The sequence below is a fragment of the Hyperolius riggenbachi genome, chromosome 4 (genome assembly GCF_040937935.1).
Source record: "Hyperolius riggenbachi isolate aHypRig1 chromosome 4, aHypRig1.pri, whole genome shotgun sequence".
Taxonomy (NCBI): domain Eukaryota; kingdom Metazoa; phylum Chordata; class Amphibia; order Anura; family Hyperoliidae; genus Hyperolius; species Hyperolius riggenbachi.
Window position 1 is genome coordinate 77,405,885 of NC_090649.1, and position 20,268 is coordinate 77,426,152.

The following is a 20,268-nucleotide window of genomic DNA, read 5'->3' on the forward strand; positions in this document are numbered from 1 at the left end:
TGAAAAATGTTTGGAATCATGTATGATTTTCGTTCCACTTCTCACATGTACACCACTTTGTATTGGTCTTTCATGTGAAATTCCAATAAAATTGATTCATGTTTGTGGCAGTAATGTGACAAAATGTATAAAACTTCAAGGGGGCCGAATACTTTTGCAAGCCACTGTATATGTGCCCAGTATATGTAGGCAGGTGTATATGTGCCCAGTATATGTAGTCAGGGGTATATGTGCCCAGTATATGTAGGCAGGGGTATAGATTACCCCAGTATATGTAGTCAGAGGTATATGTGCCCAGTATATGTAGCCAGCGGTATAGATGACCCCAGTATATGTAGTCAGGGGTATATGTCCCCAGTATATGTAGCCAGAGGTATAGATGACCCCATTATATGTAGTCAGGGGTATATGTCCCCAGTATATGTAGTCAGGGTTATATGTGCCCAGTATATGTAGGCAGGTGTATATGTGCCCAGTATATGTAGTCAGGGGTATATGTGCCCAGTATACGAAGCCAGGGGTATATGTGCCCAGTATATGTCCCTAAGGGTATATGTAGGCAGGGGTATATGTCCCCAGTATATGTAGTCAGGGGTATATGTGCCCAGTATATGTAGTCAGGGGTATATGTGCCCAGTATATGTTGCCAGGGGTATATGTGCCCAGTATACAGTGGTGTGAAAAACTATTTGCCCCCTTCCTGATTTCTTATTCTTTATCCAGTGATCCTCTGGGACAAGACTCCGAGATATCCACGCCCCTTCCAGGAAATATTTCAATCCCTCCCCTATAAAAGAAAGGCCATGAGAATCTCTCCTCAGTTTGAAATATTTCCTGCGCGAGAAGGATGGTTTCTTTCCCTCGGGTGAACCAGGTCTGTGGTAAGTAGGGCCTGGGGAGCCTTGTAGGGGGCTGCCGAGACTGAGTTGGTCAGTCTGTCAGCATCAAGGTTTCTTACCTTGCCTCGTGTTTGCTCCCTTAAGAGGAGGGAGAAAGCGAGATGGCGTCCTCGATCCCTCTGGCCTGGTTGGAAGTGGCGGTGGGCTGTCTTGCACGCAGCTGGAGACAGCATCAGCGGAACAGAAGGTCCATCGGGTATGGTCTGGGGAAGTTTTATAGCCGCGCGCGCGGCTGCCTCTGACGTCACTTCCGGCGGAAACCAGGGCGGGGTTAGTATAAGGGAGGCGGTGGGACGCGCCGGCTTCCTCTCACTCTGGCTCTGTGGAGCGAACAGGACAGTCGCAATGTCTGTGGCTCCGGGGGAGGAAGGTGCTGGTCCTTCTAAGGTATTTTTCTTGCGCTATAGTAAAATACTTAGAACTATCGGGGCAAAATTTTTTTCCATTCTAATGGTGGGCTATTTGGATCATGTTTTGCAGGCAAAAGATGGATCCAAGCGAAAGTGCCCAGTATGCAATACAAGATTGCCAGCTGAATGGGAAAAGACACTCTGCAAACCCTGCTCTAAGAAGGTTTTAGCAGAGGATGGCCTCTCTGTCAAAGATACTATTAGAGCCTTTAGACAGGAAATGGCTGATACTATTAAACAGTTTAAATCTTCCTTGGCTGAAACTAAGACACAATCTAAACCAGAAACCCCTGTGCCAGCAGTTTCTTCTACTTCAGAAGGGGAGGTGGGTTCAGATTCTCATGATAGTGCAGAAGAATTTAAGGAGACCCCTTCTAAATTTAAATTTAAAGTAGAGGACACAGAGGGCCTGATTGATGCTATTATTGATACCTTACAGATTGATAAAGGGAATTCAGATTCATTAACTCCTCATGATAAACTCTATGAAGGTTGGCAAGACAGTGAAGGCATTGTTTTTCCAGTTCATAAGTCTATTCGCCAGTCTATCCTGAAGGAGTGGACCGAACCTGATAAAAAACTTATTTTTTCTAAAGGAATGAAGAGAAGATTCCCGTTTAGTGAAGAGGAAGTTAATCTATGGGGTAAATGTCCTAAGCTGGATACGCCTTTTTCTCAGATGGTTAAAGAGGGAGAGTTGGCCTTTGAGGATTTAGGCTCTTTAAAAGATCCGTTAGATCGTAAGACGGATGCTTTTTCAAAACGTACATGGGAGGCTATTTCGGCTATTTTTAGGCCGACTATAGCTTCTACGTGTGTATCAAGAACCATGTTGTTGTGGTTGGATCAATTTAAAAATAAGATTCAGGAGGGGGCTTCTAAGGAAGAACTTCTGGAAGCCTTAGAACTACTTTTTAAAGGCACTAGCTACCTGGCAGATGCATCAGCAGAAGGCATTAAGTATACAGCGAGAGCAGCTGGGTTAGCAAATGTTACTAGAAAATCAGTTTGGCTTAAAACTTGGGAAGGAAGTATCACTTCTAAATCCAGGTTATGTTCAGTCCCGTTTACAGGTAATCTGTTATTTGGGCCTGAATTGGATGCTACTTTGGAAAGAACTTCTAGTAAAAAGAAGGTCTTTCCAAAGAAAAAGGTTACGCAGCCTACTAAACGTCCTTTCAATAGGCCACGTAATCAGCGTCAAGGACAGTCTAAAAGGAAAGGATGGTCCTTTAACAAAAATGGTAAGGGGAGTTTTCTTATCAAGCCCCAGGATAATAAGAAATCCCTATGACCATCAAGTGGGGGGTCGACTGAAGAACTTCAGCGAGGTGTGGAGAAATTCAGTCGCCAGCCCTTACATTTGCGCAATTGTGAAAATGGGTTATCGAATAGAGTTCGACTCTGTTCCCCCCAACAGATTTATGATAGCAAGAAATCCGGTAGATGCGGCAATGTCGCAGGAATTGTCTCGAATTCTGAAAGTCATGATAGATCAGAATGTGATCATTCCAGTCGTTCGGTCGGAACAGGGAAGGGGGTTCTACTCTTCCGTGTTTCTGGTAAAGAAACCGTCGGGGAAATTCCGGTTGATTCTCAACTTAAAGAAATTAAATCCGTTGGTCAAGTACAAACGATTCAGGATGGAATCGATTTACTCTATCAGAAATTTGTTGGAAGCAGGGTCGTTCATGGTCAATTTGGATCTGCAGGATGCATATTGGCATGTTCCCATTCACCCATATTCACAGAAATACCTCAGGTTTGCCGTATCTCTAGAAGGCACTCTGTGTCACTTCCAATTCACTTGCCTTCCTTTCGGGATCAGTTCGGCACCTCGCATTTTTACAAAAGTTATGGCGGATGCGTTAGTTCCTCTCCGGGAGCAAGCTATCCAGGTGATTTTTTATCTCGACGATATTTTGATTTTTGCCGATTCGGTGGAGCTTTTGAAGGCACATCTAGAAACTTCTTTGAGGTATCTGGCAGATCTGGGGTGGTTGGTAAATCGAGACAAATCTGTATTGATACCAACTCAAACAATAAAATTTTTAGGAATGATGATAGACACGTCAGTTCAAAAAATGTTTTTGCCACAGGAGAAGATAGACAAGGTTATGAACGAAATAACCTGTCTACAAAGGAACCCAAAAGTTTCCTTAAGAGTGATAATGAGAACTCTGGGACTTTTGTCTTCCACAGCTCCAGCAGTTCAGTGGGCTTTAGCACACCAAAGGAGGCTTCAGTCCTTTCTATTAAAGATCTGGGACAGATCTCAGCGGAACTTGGATCAAGAAGTGATGCTTCCCTTAGCAGTCATCCGGGATTTGGACTGGTGGCTGAACAAGGGAAATCTGTCCCAGGGGAATTTATGGGTATACCCCAGAGAAGTAACTATCACAACAGATGCCAGTGCTTGGGGGTGGGGTGCTCACGTGGAGCATCAGGCCTTTCAGGGACAGTGGAGTCAGGAAGAGAAGAAATTCTCGTCCAATCGGCGAGAATTGAGGGCAGTAAAGTTAGCTCTCATTCAAGCACAAAACATTGTACAAAACAAACATGTTATGGTAAGATCAGACAATTCCACCACGGTGGCATACATAAACAAGCAAGGGGGCACGAGGTCGGAGTGGTTGCAAGAGGAGGCAGAGGAAATCTGTACTTGGGCCCAGGTGAATGTGCTATCTCTGAAAGCTCTTCATCTGAAGGGGCTTCAGAATCTAGATGCGGACAAGTTAAGCAGGAATGCTGTTCCTCCGGGAGAATGGGCCCTGAACAGAGAGGTTTTTGCTCTGATTACAGATCTCTGGGGGGTTCCTTCAATCGATCTTTTTGCGACGAAGCAGAATGCTCTGCTGCCAGTTTTTTGCTCGATAAATCCAAGGGACGATCCTTGGGGGATAGATGCGCTGTCACAAGTATGGAACTTTCCTCTGGCGTTTGCTTTTCCTCCTCTGCCTCTCATTCCATTAGTCATCAAGAAATGGAAGGAAATTCAAGCTCCGTTAATTCTGATTGCGCCGGTTTGGCCAAAGAGGAGTTGGTTCCCAATTCTAAAAAAGTTAGCTGTGGAACCTCCTCTGAAGCTGCCGGACAGGAAAGATCTACTGTACCAAGGGAAGCTTTGGCATCCGGAGGTGGAAAAGTTGAAACTAGCAGCCTGGATCCTGAGGTAGTTTGGCTTAAGAGCAAGGGGCTTTCCAGTAGAGTTATTCAAACTTTATTGAAAAGTAGAAAGGATTCTACCAGAAGTATGTATATTAAGTATTGGAAAACTTTTTTTCATTGGTTAGATTCTTCCTCCTATGATTCTTTTTCTATTCCAGCACCATTGGATTTTCTGCAGGAAGGTTGGGAAAAAGGTTTATCGGTCAGCACATTAAAAGTGCAGGTATCAGCCTTGGCTGCCATGACAGGTAAAAAATTAGCTACGGAGGATTTGGTGGTAAGGTTTTTTAAAGCTATTAGTAGACAGGTACCTATAAAAGCACCTAATGTGTCCCTGTGGGATTTACCGTCGGTGCTAAAAGTGTTATCTGGGGCTCCATTTGAACCATTGGACCAGGGTGATTTATTGCATGTTACAATTAAAACTGTGTTCCTCACTGCCATATCTACAGCTAGGAGGGTTAGTGAAATTCAGGCATTTTCTTGTAAACCTCCATATTTTCAGGACTTTGGAGACAGGGTAGTGTTGCAGACAGACCCAGGGTTTCTTCCAAAGGTGGTGTCCAAGTACCATAGATCTCAATCTATTGTTATTCCTTCCTTTAACGTTCAGGGGAGTAAAAAGAAAGATAAAGATCTGTACCTAGTAGATGTCAGAAGGTGTATTTTACACTATATCAAGATTACTTCAGAATTCAGGAGGTCTGATTCCTTGTTCGTGCTTTTTGGGGGAAAAAATAAAGGTTGCACGGCATCCAAATCTACTATTTCTAGATGGATTAAGAAAGCTATTACTATGTCTTATTCTTTGTTGAACCTGGAACTCCCATTGTCCTTTACGGCACATTCAACTAGAGCAGTGGCATCATCCTGGGCACATAATTCTGGTGCTACCCCGGAGCAGATTTGCAAAGCCGCTACGTGGTCAAGTTTTAACACTTTTGTGAAACATTATAAGTTGGATGTGTTATCAGAACAACAGCAAGCCTTTGGTCGTAAGGTCCTGAAGGCTGCTACCCACCCTGAGGTTTGATTCTTGCTTATCATCTCGGAGTCTTGTCCCAGAGGATCACTGGATAAAACAATAGTTACTCACCGGGTAACGTTCTTTCTAGTGATCCTCTGGGACAAGAGTCCCACCCGATTTGGGTATAGTAGATTAATTCTGTACTTTGTATGGAGTGGTTCATAGTATAAATAAGTGAAAGGAAGAGTTCTAGACAGTTATTATTTAAGACTGAGGAGAGATTCTCATGGCCTTTCTTTTATAGGGGAGGGATTGAAATATTTCCTGGAAGGGGCGTGGATATCTCGGAGTCTTGTCCCAGAGGATCACTAGAAAGAACGTTACCCGGTGAGTAACTATTGTTTTTGCATGTTTGTCACACTTAAATGTTTCTGCTCATCAAAAACTGTTAACCATTAGTTAAAGATAACATCATTGAACACAAAATGCAGTTTTAAATGATGGTTTTTATTATTTAGTGAGAAAAAAAACTCAAAACCTACATGGCCCTGTGTGAAAAAGAAATTGCCCCCTGAACCTAATAACTGGTTGGACCACCCTTAGCAGCAATAACTGCAATCAAGCGTTTGCGATAACTTGCAACAAGTCTTTTTTACAGCGCTCTGGAGGAATTTTGGCCCACTCATCTTTGCAGAATTGTTGTAATTCAGCTTTATTTGAGGGTTCTCTAGCATGAACTGCCTTTTTAAGGTCATGCCACAACATCTCAATAGGATTCAGGTCAGGGCTTTGGCCAGGCCACTCCAAAGTCTTCATTTTGTTTTTCTTCAGCCATTCAAAGGTGGATTTGTTGGTGTCTTTTGGGTCATTGTCCTGCTGCAGCACCCAAGATCGCTTCAGCTTGAGTTGACGAACAGATGGCCGGACATTCTCCTTCAGGATTTTTTGGTAGACAGTAGAATTCATGATTCCATCGATCACAGCAAGCCTTCCAGGTCCTGAAGCAGCAAAACAACCCCAGACCATCACACTACCACCACCATATTTTACTGTTGGTATGATGTTCTTTTGCTGAAATGCTGTGTTACTTCTACGACAGATTTAACAGGACACGCACCTTCCAAAAAGTTCAACTTTTGTCTCGGCGGTCCACAAGGTATTTTCCCACAAGTCTTGGCAATCATTGAGATGTTTTTTTTAGCAAAATTGAGACGAGCCTTAATGTTCTTTTTGCTTAAAAGTGGTTTGCGCCTTCGATAGCTTCCATGCAGGCCGTTTTTGCCCAGTCTCTTTCTTATGGTGGAGTCGTGAACACTGACCTTAATTGAGGCAAGTGAGGCCTGCAGTTCTTTAGATGTTGTCCTGGGGTCTTTTGTGGCCTCTCGGATGAGTTTTCTCTGCGCTGTTGGGGTAATTTTGGTCGGCCAGCCACTCCTGGGAAGGTTCATCACTGTTCCATGTTTTTGCCATTTGTGGATAATGGCTCTCACTGTGGTTCGCTGGAGTCCCAAAGCTTTAGAAATGGCTTTATAACCTTTACCAGACTGATAGATCTCAATTACAGTACTTTTGACCATACCATCAAAAGGTAGAGCAACCTATAAATATCCATATCCATGGAAAATAATGCACAATGTCAGACAAAAAAAGCATCCATGGTTAAAAAACCAGGCAACCACTGACTTCATGTAGCCAAAAGTATGTAAATTTTATTCAAGGACGTATCCAAAATAAAAACGGAAACAAATCTCCAGCGTTGCTGGGAGGGGATATATAGATAATCAAATATTGAATAAATAGTAACCAGGCAGTGTAGGTGAGGAAATATGAAGCAGATCACATATGCATATGATAATTAACCGAACAGCACCTACTCCTAAATGCAATAGTACTGAACACATACAAATTACAGCATCATCGGGTATGCGCTGCTCAGTCTATGCGACCCGAGGTCGCGTAGCGGAGTGACGCATAGGGGGTGTGGCCACGCCTCCTGCATCGTTCGGCATTCAGCGTTGTATTTAAGACGGATCTTTTTTAACCTTTTTATCTCCGAAGAAGCACCGTAGGAGGTGCGATACATGTGAGGTCTCTTGTCTCCGGCGGGGCTGAGAGGGACAGTGTATTTGGAACGGTGAGGTTATTATCTGATACTACTGACAGCCACAATTTGTATGTGTTCAGTACTATTGCATTTAGGAGTAGGTGCTGTTCGGTTAATTATCATATGCATATGTGATCTGCTTCATATTTCCTCACCTACACTGCCTGGTTACTATTTATTCAATATTTGATTATCTATATATCCCTTCCCAGCAACGCTGGAGATTTGTTTCTGTTTTTATTTTGGATACGTCCTTGAATAAAATTTACATACTTTTGGCTACATGAAGTCAGTGGTTGCCTGGTTTTTTAACCATGGATGCTTTTTTTGTCTGACAATTACAGTACTTTTGTTTTCATTTGTTCCTGAATTTCTTTGGATCTTGGAATGATGTCTAGCTTTTGAGGTGCTTTTGGTCTACTTCTCTGTGTCAGATAGCTCCTATTTAAGTCATTTCTTGATTGAAACAGGTGTGGCAGTAATCAGGCCTGGGGGTGACTACAGAAATTGAACTCAGGTGTGATAAACCACAGTTAAGTTATTTTTTTACCAAGGGGGGCAATCACTTTTTCACACAGGGCCATGTAGATTTGGAGTTTTTTTTTTCCTCACTAAATAATAAAAACCATCATTTAAAACTGCATTTTGTGTTCAATTATGTTATCTTTGACTAATAGTTAACGGTTTTTGATGAGCAGAAACATTTAAGTGTGACAAACATGCAAAAGAATAAGAAATCAGGAAGGGGGCAAATAGTTTTTCACACCACTGTATGTAGCCAGGGGTATATGTGCCCAGTATATGTAGTCAGGGTTATATGTGCCCAGTATATGTAGGCAGGTGTATATGTGCCCAGTATATGTAGTCGGGGGTATATGTCACCCGAATTTGCCATATGTCAAATTCGCCTATGATAGATAGATATAGATAGATCATACAAATGTATTGAACACAAGGATGGATGGATAGATAGATAGATACATAGATAGATAGAACCCAGAGATGGGTGAATGGAGTGATAGAGGACATGGATACATAGACAGATAGATGCAGACAGCTGACATGACATATAGGCAAATACAGTATATAGATAGGCAGATAGATTGAACCCAGGGATGGAGTGATAAATAGAGGACAGGGATACATAGACAGATAGATGCAGACAGGCTGACGTATAGACAAATACAGTATATAGATAGGCAGATAGATAGAGACACAAATATAGACAGGCAGATATAGACATATATATGTAGATATGATTAGTAGACAGGCAGCCAGCTGTGAAGTGACAGCCAGCTGAGCACAGCCAGGAATGAGGCAGACACAGGAGGGAAGAGCGAGGAGACACATGATGAGGATACGCCGGAGCAGGCAGAGCGGGCACACAGCACACACAGCTCTGCCGGGCACAGTGCGGGGAGGATAGAGGGGCTAATCCTGCACCCACCGCTCTCAGCCTCTCCCGCACATACATCCGCATACCCGTATCAGTGTGCACATCACACCGTATACAGGCAAGCCACAGAGACAGACAGGCACATACACATACATAGCCTCTGCTCTCCCCGGTGCCAGGCTGCTCGCCCCCAGCGGGAAGAGGCTCGGAGCCCCCCGGGAAGGAGACAGCCAGGGCTGGCAAGTGTCTGTCTGTGACTGTGTGCCTCGCCCCCCGTGTGATTGGAGCCCCCTCCCGGCCGTGACGCTCCTGAACCCGCCCCCATCCAGCAAGTAGACAGCCTCAGAGAAGCGGGGAGCCAGAAGGGAGCATGGTCCGGATCCTGCAGCAGCCTGGCACACATCTTCCCGAGCCCTGGGGCACCGCACACCCCGGGAGCCCCCCACCAGCCTGAGCCACCAGCAGCCCCCCCTCTCTCTGCACACTGCTGAAGTCTGGACATCGCTGCGATCTGCTCTGACACCGGACAAGGGCAGCAGCGGCTGGCACAGCGCAGGTAAGACACACTGACTGCACCCAGAGGGCACCGCTGCCCACAGCTCTCTGCCTGGCTGCTGCCGAGCCTGCCTGGCTGCTGGCAGCCTATTGCCCAGCGCTCTTGTTGATGTTGGAGAAGTCAGGCTGCATCCTCCTGTGTATTATTAAGTGCATGTTAATGATCCTGTGCGCCTGCGCTCTGCCTGGCAAAGAAGAGAACGGAGAGGGAGGGAGGTAAGGTTATAAGGGAGAAAAAGAGGAGGAAAAAAAAAACTTCCTGCTTGTCAAATGAGGGAGGAGAGGAGAGAAAGATTCTCAGACACCTAGAGAGAGGGATGGTAGAAGCACTGGCATCTGGATGGGTCACTGGGTACCCCCCTCCCTCCTTCTCACTGTCTGGGTACCACTCATCCTCATCACCATGCTGCATGGGTACCACTTAGCCCTGCCTCTCCCCACTGCCCAGGTAGCACGCACCCCATGTTATTGCATTCACCTACTTCCTTCACTAATGCCTGGTCAGCACTCATCCCCTGGGTACTTTTCACCCCTTTCCTGCATGGGTACCACTCATCACCATGCTTCTTGGATACCACTCATCCCCATCACCAAACTGCCTGGGTACCACTTATGCCTGCCTCTCTTCACTGCCCAGGGAGCATTCATCCCTTATTGCATTGTCTGGGTACCACACACCCACTACCTCCCCTAATACCTGGTCAACACTCACTCCTTCAACACACTGCATGGTTACTGCTCACCCCTTAACTCCCTTACTGCCTGGGTACCACACATCACAACACTTCCTGGATACCATTCATCCCCATCACCAAACTGCCTAGGTACCAGTCACACCCTCCTCTTCCCACTGCCCAGGTAACACTTCTTTTATTGCATTGTCTGGGTACCATACACCCACTACCTCCCCAACACTCACCCCTTCAACACACTGCATGGGTACTGTTCATGCCTTAACCCTCTTACTGCCTTGGTACCACTCATCACAACATTTCTTGGATACTACACATCCCCTTCACCACACTAAATGTGTACTACTTAACCCCTCCTCTCCCCACTGCCCAGGTAGCACTTGCCTCCTTTTATTGCATCCACCTACTTCCTCCCCTATGCCTGGTCAGCACTCACCTCCTTTGACACATCGTCTGGGTACAGCTCGCCCCTTTACTCTATTACTGCCTGGGTATCACTCATCACCACGCTTCCTGCATACTAGTCAATCCCATCACCACCTTGCCTGGGTACCACTTTCCCACCAGTACACTGCCTAGGCACCGCTCACACTCTTCACCTTACTACAGAGGTATCACTCCCCCTTTGATCTCATACCCAAGCGTCCTCCCCTTCTTCACCACACTGGCCGAGTAGAACTCCTCTAGCAACAGTAACAGTTCTTACAGCTACAAAGTTACTGGTACCCAGGCACTAATCAGTACTCAGTTCTGCTGCTCTCTACATGGGATAACAACTGCTTAGACATTGATAATCATCTCTTGCAAAAGCCCCCTGCAATGCTCAGATCACACTTAAACCTGGTGCACACTTTTAAAAGATGGAGAAAATAGGACAGCATAGGCAGCTGGCTTGCTGACCTGATCCCTCCATCACCTCCACTGCCTGGGTACCACTCAACTTGCCCTAGTAACACTTGATCCCTCCATCACCTCCACTGCCTGGGTACCACTCACCTTGCCCTAGTAAGACCTGATCCCTCCATCACCTTCACTGCCTGTGTACCACTCACCTTGCCCTAGTAACACCTGAACCCTCTATCACCTCCACCGCCTGTGTACCACTCACCTTGCCCTAGTAACACCTGATCCCTCCATCACCTCCACCGCCTGTGTACCACTCACCTTGGCTTTGTAACACCTGAACCCTCCATCACCTCCACTGCCTGGGTACCACTCACCTTGGCTTTGTAACACCTGAACCCTCCATCACCTCCACTGCCTGGGTACCACTCACCTTGCCCTAGTAACACCTGATCCCTCCATCACCTTCACTGCCTCGGTACCACTTACCTTGCCTTAGCAACACCTGATCCCCCCCCATTACCTCCATTGCCTGGGTACCACTCACCTTGGCTTAGTAACACCTGATACCTCCATTTCCTTCACTGCCTGGGTACCACTCACCTTGCCTTAGTAACATCTGATCCCTCCATTGCCTCGGTACCACTCACCTTGCCCTAGTAACACGTGATCCCTCCATCACCTTCACTGCCTCGGTACCACTCACCTTGCCTTAGCAACACCTGATCCCTCTATTCCCTTCACTGCCTGGGTACCACTCACCTTACCTTAGTAGCACTTTATAGTTTGCAACTCCTTAGAGTTGTTGTTGTTAAAAAACAATATAATGGCGAGGTCTGCCCCTCCTCCCCCTGTAACTGTATCAGCCGTTGGCAATGTTTATCTCACACCTGATGTGCATTTTGAGATTTAAGGCTGCCTAATAGTGGGGATTGGTCTTATGTGCCACACAGGTCTCTGCAGCATGCCGTCCACCTGCTCTGCCACTTTTTACACAGTATGACATAATATAGCAGCCTTAGTAAAGTGCTACTTGTAATGGACCACTACCAAAAATGAGGTCACACCAACATTGTGGCTGCTTCAGGACTGTTCTGGTGATGTCTGTAAAAACTCTCATCCATCTGATATTGTATAACTTTATTCAGGGTGGAAGAGGCAAGTGTGTGATGAGCAGTGATTATTCAGGTTACATCCCCACCACACATAACATGTTGTAACATTGGCAGTGCCCAGTAAGTTACAGCGGCAAAGTGCATGGTACCCAGATGTGCTGCCTCCTGGATGCCCGTGCTGCCGTCTTCCTCCCTCTAGGTAGCATGGCTTCAGCTCAGTCCAAAAATTCACAAACAGTCCATAAAAATGGAGCTTTACGAAGTATGTTCACAAAGTCCTCTCACCACATGCTAATCCGATTCAGGCTCGGAAGATTTATTTTGGCAGCGCCTAAATAAATCAGCAGAGAGTTTTGTGTCACGCAACGTTTTTACAGTGGCACGCCATCCGGTCCGGGCATCCCACATGACGCTTGCATTTTTAAATATATCATTACTGTGCTTTGTCCGTGTTGTGAATTGTCCAATCACTGTGGGGATTCTTTATTTGTGGTTATGGCATTGCCTCTCGATCTGCCCGGTGTCACCCAAACAGTGACATGTACACATCCCCGTGCCTGCCCGATGCCTTCTGTTGTGCCACTATAGGGTATTACTGTTGTAAACGAGACTGCTCTGTTGCTGTGGGCAGTCCGATATAGTTTTGGCAATGTGTCTGTAAACATTTTCAGCTGTCACTGTGTAGTTTGGGCAGTCGCCCATTTAAAAATACATTTTGCTTTGGCAAGCCTGGCGCTCGCCCGTAGCCTGGGCACCGTACACCTTGCAGCCCTACGGCTAATGATTCTGGGATAAAAAATGGTTGTTGACGTATTATATATAGACGTTTGCTGCAGCTGATTTAACCTACAAGGAATGATAAATAGGTTATAGGTGTTGTGTGCTCTGATTGGTCGATCCCTGTTATGAAAAGGTTAACCATTAAATATAACGTGACTGTAATATCTCCGAGCCTCAGAGAGGGCTTGGCAGAAGTACAGTAATGCGAGCCTGTGTTTTTATCCGTCTGTGAAAAGCCCACCCCCTCAGCCTCATTCATAAGAGCCCTGTGTTGTGCCCAGATGTGCTGGCGTGTCTGCTTCCACATGGAATGTGTCACTCTAGAGGATGGTGGATAGCGAACGCACAGCCCTCAGTGTGCCCTCTGCCCTCTGGGAGTGCTGTTCGCTCACAGGCACCCACGGGGGAGCTACTAGGAGGGGGTGAGCAGGCGGCGTGGCCTGGCATGGCTTATTACACAGCATCTCCGTTATTATCTGCTCTCTTGGAAGAGCTGCCTGCGTGCCCTCCTGCTGAAGGCAGAGTTGTACGGAGCAAGCCGTAAGGCGCTTGGCAGCCGCTCTAGGCTCTTATGCCCAGCAGGAGGCTGGCGCATCGGCGGCGTGGGACGGCCAGGTCATTATGTAGAGAGGTCAGCGCGATCACTCACGGCCAAACTTCACAAGGCTCCCTACCATGTCACATTTCCGGGGGCAGTCGTGTTGATATCCTATACTGGCTTCTGCGGTCTTGTGTCGTAGCTGCCAAGTTGCATTGTGATTTTCAGTAGCTAGTACTTTAAAAATCTGTCCCTAGGAATTTTGGTCACTACACTTGTCCCAGATTTATAGAACCGAACAGCTGCGCTCGTTTTATCTCCGTTCGTTCGAGCCAAGCCTTATTGCCCGTGGAGGTCCTTCAGACTGTTTAAAATTGATGTTTGCAGAAGAGGAGAATTTAAAATAAAAGGGAAAAAAAAAATCAGTTTCGTAAGTTTTTTTTTCTCACAATGGTAAATGTCCTCTCCAGCAATCTGGCGCGATCGTATTGTGTGGGATGAGTTTAGAAACATGGACCTAGCAATTAAGTTCCGTGGAAACTGTTTTAGAATTATTACCAACTGTGTCACAACGTAGGAGACATCGCCAGATGACAAGTCGTTGGCTTATGCTGGATTGCAGTCTGATTTGTGAATTTGTGCTTTGGGCACGCAGTTGCGCGGTTGCGCACATCCTAAAAAGGGCAATTTGCAGATGTTTACAGTTGGGGACCAATACGATAGTTTAGGAAAAGGCATCAATAAAAAGGGTCTAGTTTTAGACACCGGTAAGGGGGTTTGTAGTTGGACTATAAATAAGGTCATGCGTAGAAAAATTTATGCTTTTGAATTGTGGGTGTGGAGAAACCTACTGAGAGCTTCTTGGACTGCCAAAAGATCACTTAAAGAAATAAGGCCAGAGAGTTCACTAGAAGGGTTGATACTACTATTAAATCTCAAATACTTTGGTCATATATTGAAATGACCGGATTCTCTGGAGAAATCCTTGATGCTTTGAACAATTCTGGTCCAACACCAGTCAGGGAGACACTTTTATAACATGAAAGGAAGAGATAAGCAGGGGCCATTTACAGCAGTACCTAGAAACATCTAGACAACCTATTTCCCATCCCATTTTAAAGCAGCAGGGACAGCCATACTATCCCAGGAAACAAAAACACATACAAGTGGATAAATACTTGTTCTACCTACATAATACTTGTATTGTACTGTGCACGGTTTGAATTCAGTGAATTTTATAAAGTAATTAAAAGGAAAACTATTCCAGGCATTTTCCATCTTTACTGCCTCTGACTGAAGCCAATCCTGATTTCTTCCCTTACTCAGTTGTTTTTGCCCTGGAAACTGCACTGTCCTATCTGGCTTGCTTTATAAACATGTGTGAGCAAAGCATAGATCATATTTCAGCATCTTCTGCGGAGAGGAGAGGTGTATTTCCCTTCTCAGCCTCATGTCACACTGAACTGCCCTTAGCCAATCAGAGAGTAGCAGGAATGTGGGAGGGGAAATAACAAGCTTCCCTCTCCTCCTCAATGTACCAGAATAGAGCCAGGCTGACCGAGATAATTTTTATTTCGGCAGAAACATTTATGATTATATTGGAATGCTTGCAATGCAGACTGAATGTAGACTACATAATAAACACAGAGCAGCGGGTAAATGGAATTTTATTTTGTGGCGGACAAACTCACTTTCAAAAACATGTTTATTGATAGTTGTCCTTTAAGCCACTGGCCCATAATGAGCATGCAGATCAGATGCCAGGTCTGTGGAGTTGGAGTCGGAGCATTTTTGGGTACCTGGAGTCGGAGTTGGTTGTTCATAAACTTAGTAGTCAGAGTTGGAGTCGGATGATTTTTGTTACCGACTCCACAGCCCCGTCAGATGCTGTGACTCTGGATTGACTCCACTGGCTGCATACTTGTTGCAGGTGTGTGACTCAAATACAACTAAAGCCAAAGGCTCAGCATGAGAGCCAAGCAACTGGCACTGTTTATGAAGGAATGATGATGGCAGCCTCTGTATTCCTCTCACTTAAAGAGACACTGAAGCGAAAAAAAATTATGATATTATGATTTGTATGTGTAGTACAGCTAAGAAATAAAACATTAAGATCAGATACATCAGTGTAATTGTTTCCAGTACAGGAAGAGTTGAGAAACTCCAGTTGTTATCTCTATGCAAAAAAGCCATTCATTTCTATGACTTTCAAAAGTCGTGGAGAGGGCTGTCTTCTGACTTTTATTATCTCAACTGTTTACTTTTCCTCTACCAGAGGAGAGGTCATTACTTCACAGACTGCTCTGAAAGAATCATTTTGAATGCTGAGTATTGTGTAATCTGCAGATATTAGAGAATGATGCAATGTTAGAAAAAACACTATATACCTGAAAATAAAAATATGAGAATATTTTCTTTGCTGCTAATCTTCTAGTAATTATTCATAGTACACAACCAATTCATTATATCATATATTTTTTTTTCGCTTCAGTGTCTCTTTAAGGTTCCCTTTAAACAACACAGACTTGTGTTTGTATTTGGGTCTTTTTTTCCATCAAATTAAAAACAACATAGTAAGTTTACTAAGGCTGGAGAAAACAAGTGACGTTTTAAAGAAACCTTTATTTACTGATGTCGGGTTTAAAACTCTTTCCAAATATTAGAATATGGTGAAGATTGTGGATTTTATGTATATAGCAGTTACATACACACACCCACAGCAAGGAGTAATCTTTGTCAGGACTTACCGTAATAAGATGTCACTGCAGGTGCTGCATATAGCAGCACCCACATAACTCCTGCCTTTTGAATCCTTGCTGTGTTCTGATATTACCCAGGAGAGCATTGCAAACATTAGCTTCTGTACAGTACTACCATATATTTAAAACCTAGTCCAGGCTTGCTATGGAACGTGTGCTGTCCAGCCTTAGTCAGCCAACATTATCACAGCAATAAATGTCAGCAGAGAGGTACATTAGGCTTGGCCAAGCCATGTGTTTATTTCTTGCTGTGCAAATGAATAGTGCAATAGCAGGTGACCAAATTAATCCATCCCGGCCATTTGCTATTCTCACGAGCTTGATGTGGTGCAGAGGGCAACTGAAAAAATAGCTGACGTCACCCGAAATGATCACAAAGGATTGTCTCTAGAGACAGATAATGTTGATTTAACCGTTCTGCGGCTGTTTTATTTTGCCATAGTTCCTGTTTTACCTCCTGAGTGGTTACTTTCCAGCTAATCAAATACTTAGCAGTGTGCGGTCCTACAGGCAGCCGAAAACTGCCACAGAGCATGCTGGGACTTGCAGTTTTTATCTTGTGCACTCTGCAAGCTGCTCTGCATCGTTAGCCAATGACGTTGCTAGTGCCTAGCACCTTGGGCATGTCCCCCGACCTGTAGCCAGGTGCTCCTGGTCTTCAGCCAACACAGCCTGTGATTACTATTCATGTCCTGTGTGTTATTGTCTTCAAACATTACTGTGGGCAGAGAGATGAATATGCTGGTTAATTTAGTGTACGTCGTACCAGTTCAGCGCTTCATAATGTGTTGGCTCTTTATAAATACAAGATTATAATAATCATAGTTTTCAAGCCATGCTTGTTTAGTTAGTATTGCATTTATGCTCTGTGTGGGTTTCTTCAGTTTAAACTTTTACAAGTCTGGCTCTTTTTTCCTGAGGACTGTAAGAGGGCGTGTGAAGGTCTGGCATGAGGAGCAGTGGTTTCGCATGTTTCATAATTAATGATATGTGAAGTAGATTGCATGATCACAGCACGTCTGGCTCATTGCAGCTACAGAATGCAGCCATGCATCGCATACTTTTAAAGCATAACTCTACTTCAAACTACAATTTTGCTAGAACCCCAGACTTCTGAGTGTCCCATGTGCCTGTTCCCACCTCATCTGCAGCCACAGGCATCATTGCCAAAACATTTGAGAAGCCAGGACTTGTTTATCTCCTTCTAGTGCTTCCTCCAGCCAATAGGTGGTGGTGTTACGTAGGAAATAGATGGTCTCTATTCTTTTCAGAGGAGATTTGGTCTACTTTCTACCTCTAATTTGACCCAGTGGTCCAGCTGTGATGCACAAGGTGTAAATAAAGTTGTTTTTTTTTTTTTCCCTGACGACACAATTCAAAGGTGTTTTAGGGGTTTGGAAGGGTAGGAAGGCATTTAGGAGGCTAAGGGGTTATTTATCCTGGTAATTATGACAATTATTTGGCCACACCCATGATGTGTTGTGGCCACGCCCAGTGAGACTACCTTCTCTCTTTTGTGGGTGTCCCAGGTCTTTTCAGATGCTAACAGATCCCCGGGTGTTACCTGTATGTGTGACATACTGCACTAAACCTCTGAATTTTTCCACATTTAAAACACAATTGAGGGTATGGAGGCTGACATATTGATTTTATTTTAAACAATGCAGATTGCCTGGCTGATTCAGACATTATTGCAGCCAAAGAGATCAGCTGGATAGCCAGGTAACTGGTATTGTGTAAAAGGGAATAAATATGGCAGCCTCCATATCTCTCTTCGTTCAGGTGTCCTTTAAAGGACAACTGTAACAAGAGGGATATGGAGGCTGTCATAGTATTTACTTTTAAACAATTCTAGTTGACTAGTTGCCTGGCTATCCTCCTGCTCCGTTGCCTCTAATACTTTTAGTCATAGACCCTGAACAAGCATATGCAGATCAGATGTTTCTGACATTATTGTCAGATCTGATAAGATTAGCTGCATGCTTGTTTCTGGTGTGATTCAGACACTTCAGCAGCCACATAGGTTAGCAGGGCTTATTGTTTAAAAGGAAATAAATATGGCAGCCTCCATGATCTTCCCACTTCAGCTGTCCTTTAACACTGACTTGATTCACCTGTGAGCTCTAAACCTCAAAACAACTGTGTGTATGTTGGCCCTTAATTCCCCCCTTCGGCGCTTGAGGCATTGTCTAGAGATCCAGATTGACAAATCATCTTATCTGAGCCTGGGCTGCCCCCATCGTTTTCCTCCGTTCTCCCTCCCACTTTGCCCCATCATGCGCCCTGCGTCACGCCTGTGCCCCCTGTATAGTATCAGACTGTGTCGCTACCCTGCACACTGGTGATGCCTCTGTCCAGCCTCGACTCCAAACTGTCCCAGGGGTAGAGTCCTGATTCCTGCCAGGCAACAGTTTTCATATGTGTGTACACATAAAGAGGCACCGTAGTGACATAGTAACATAGTTAGTTCAGTTGAAAAAAAAACCATCCGTCCATCAAGTTTAATCAGAAAGAAAAGAAAAGAAGAGAAAAAAAACCGCCATCCTGAACCCGCACATATTCCAGTTGATCCAGGGGAAGGTGAAAAACCTTACAAAGCCAATTAGCCTTAAAAGGGAAAAATTCCTTCCTGACTCCAGATGTCAATGAAATAAATCCCTGGATTAACTCTCCCGGTAATTACCTATTAATTATAACCGTGGATACCCTGCAACATAAAAAAGCACCCAAGCCCTCTTTAAATGTAGAATGCAGACAATTATTCAGAATACCCACTTTTACGGTAATTTTCCTGTTTTCAGCATCAGAAACACTTCCTAAAATCCGAGGCTGCGGAGTCGAGGAGTCAGAGCAATTTTGGGTACCTGGAGTCCGAATCAATGGTTTCATAAACTAAAGAGTTGGATGAATTTTTTACCGACTCCACAGCCCTGCTAAAATCTGTATATTGCTGTATATTGGTATGTTGTCCCGCCCTCCCAGTGACACTCAGCCTAGGCTGTTTAGCTATACAGATCCCCCAATTTGGAGCATTTTTGGTAACCGGGTATTATTTTCACTGGCTGGGGAATCTCAGTAAACAAACATTCTGCAGACATAACCTGATAGGACTAAAGATGTCACCACCAGTGATACTTTTTAGAATCCAAATCAGAGTGAGGAAAGTTTTTACATTAGGCAAACACTAGCTACATCATTTATAAATGAATACTGTATTATGAGAAAATAAGCAGTTTTATTTATTGCGTTATTTTCACTACAGTTCCTCTTTATTTTTTTTTAATTTTTTTTTGTTTTTGCGCTAGCTACATGATTCCCCCCTTCCTGCGGCGTCCCTCCCTGCCCTCCGATCGCTGCCGGCGCAATCACCCGTCCGGAAATCCCGTTCTGAACGGAATTTCCTTGAGGGCTTCCCCCGTCGCTATAGCGACGAACGTCATCGACGTCGTGATGTCACAGGGAGTCCCGATCCACCCCTCAGCGCTGCCTGGCACTGATTGGCCAGGCAGCGCACGGGGTCTCGGTGGGGGGCCCTGTATCGTGGCGGGTAGCGGCGGATCGGCGGCGATCAGGTAGGACACGCAGCAAGCAAAGTGCTTGCTGCGTGTTTAAAAAAGTTATTCTAATCGGCCCAGCGGGGCCTTGAGCGGTGACCTCCGGCGTCTCTGGACGAGCCTAGCTCGTCCAGAACGCCAGGGAGGTTAAAGTGGACCTGAACTCCAGAACTTCCTCTATGCTCTAAAAGATAAGCAAAAGCATATTAACTTTTAAAAGAAAATATTTCTTTGTTGCAGTGGATACAAATCTTGCAATAAATGTGCAGTGTGTCTACTTCTTGCTTTCATGGAAGCAGATACATTGTTACTGAGACTGTAACGAAAAAAAGTCCCCTGGGGGGTACTTACCTCGGGAGGGGGAAGCCTCTGGATCGTAATGAGTCTTCCCCTATCCTCCCTCGTCCCACGGGGGCAGCGCTGGACTCCTCCGAAACCACAGCTGACAATTTGTCGTAGCACCTGCAATATTTACCTTCCAGGGCTCC

General features: G+C 45.0%; 1 protein-coding gene across 6 annotated transcripts in view; it reads left to right on the forward strand.

Annotated features, from left to right (window-relative positions):
* KLHL29 (kelch like family member 29) overlaps positions 1-20,268 on the forward strand; it is a 1,379,660-nt gene that overhangs the window by 25,827 nt on the left and 1,333,565 nt on the right. Inside the window, exon 1 of one of the 6 annotated variants that reach the window (XM_068280221.1) lies at positions 9,157-9,500. The exons of the other annotated variants lie outside the window; for them this stretch is intronic. The gene's annotated coding sequence lies outside the window, so the exon portion shown is untranslated. Of the gene's footprint in view, positions 1-9,156; positions 9,501-20,268 lie in introns of those variants that run through there. 6 annotated transcript variants of the gene reach the window in all.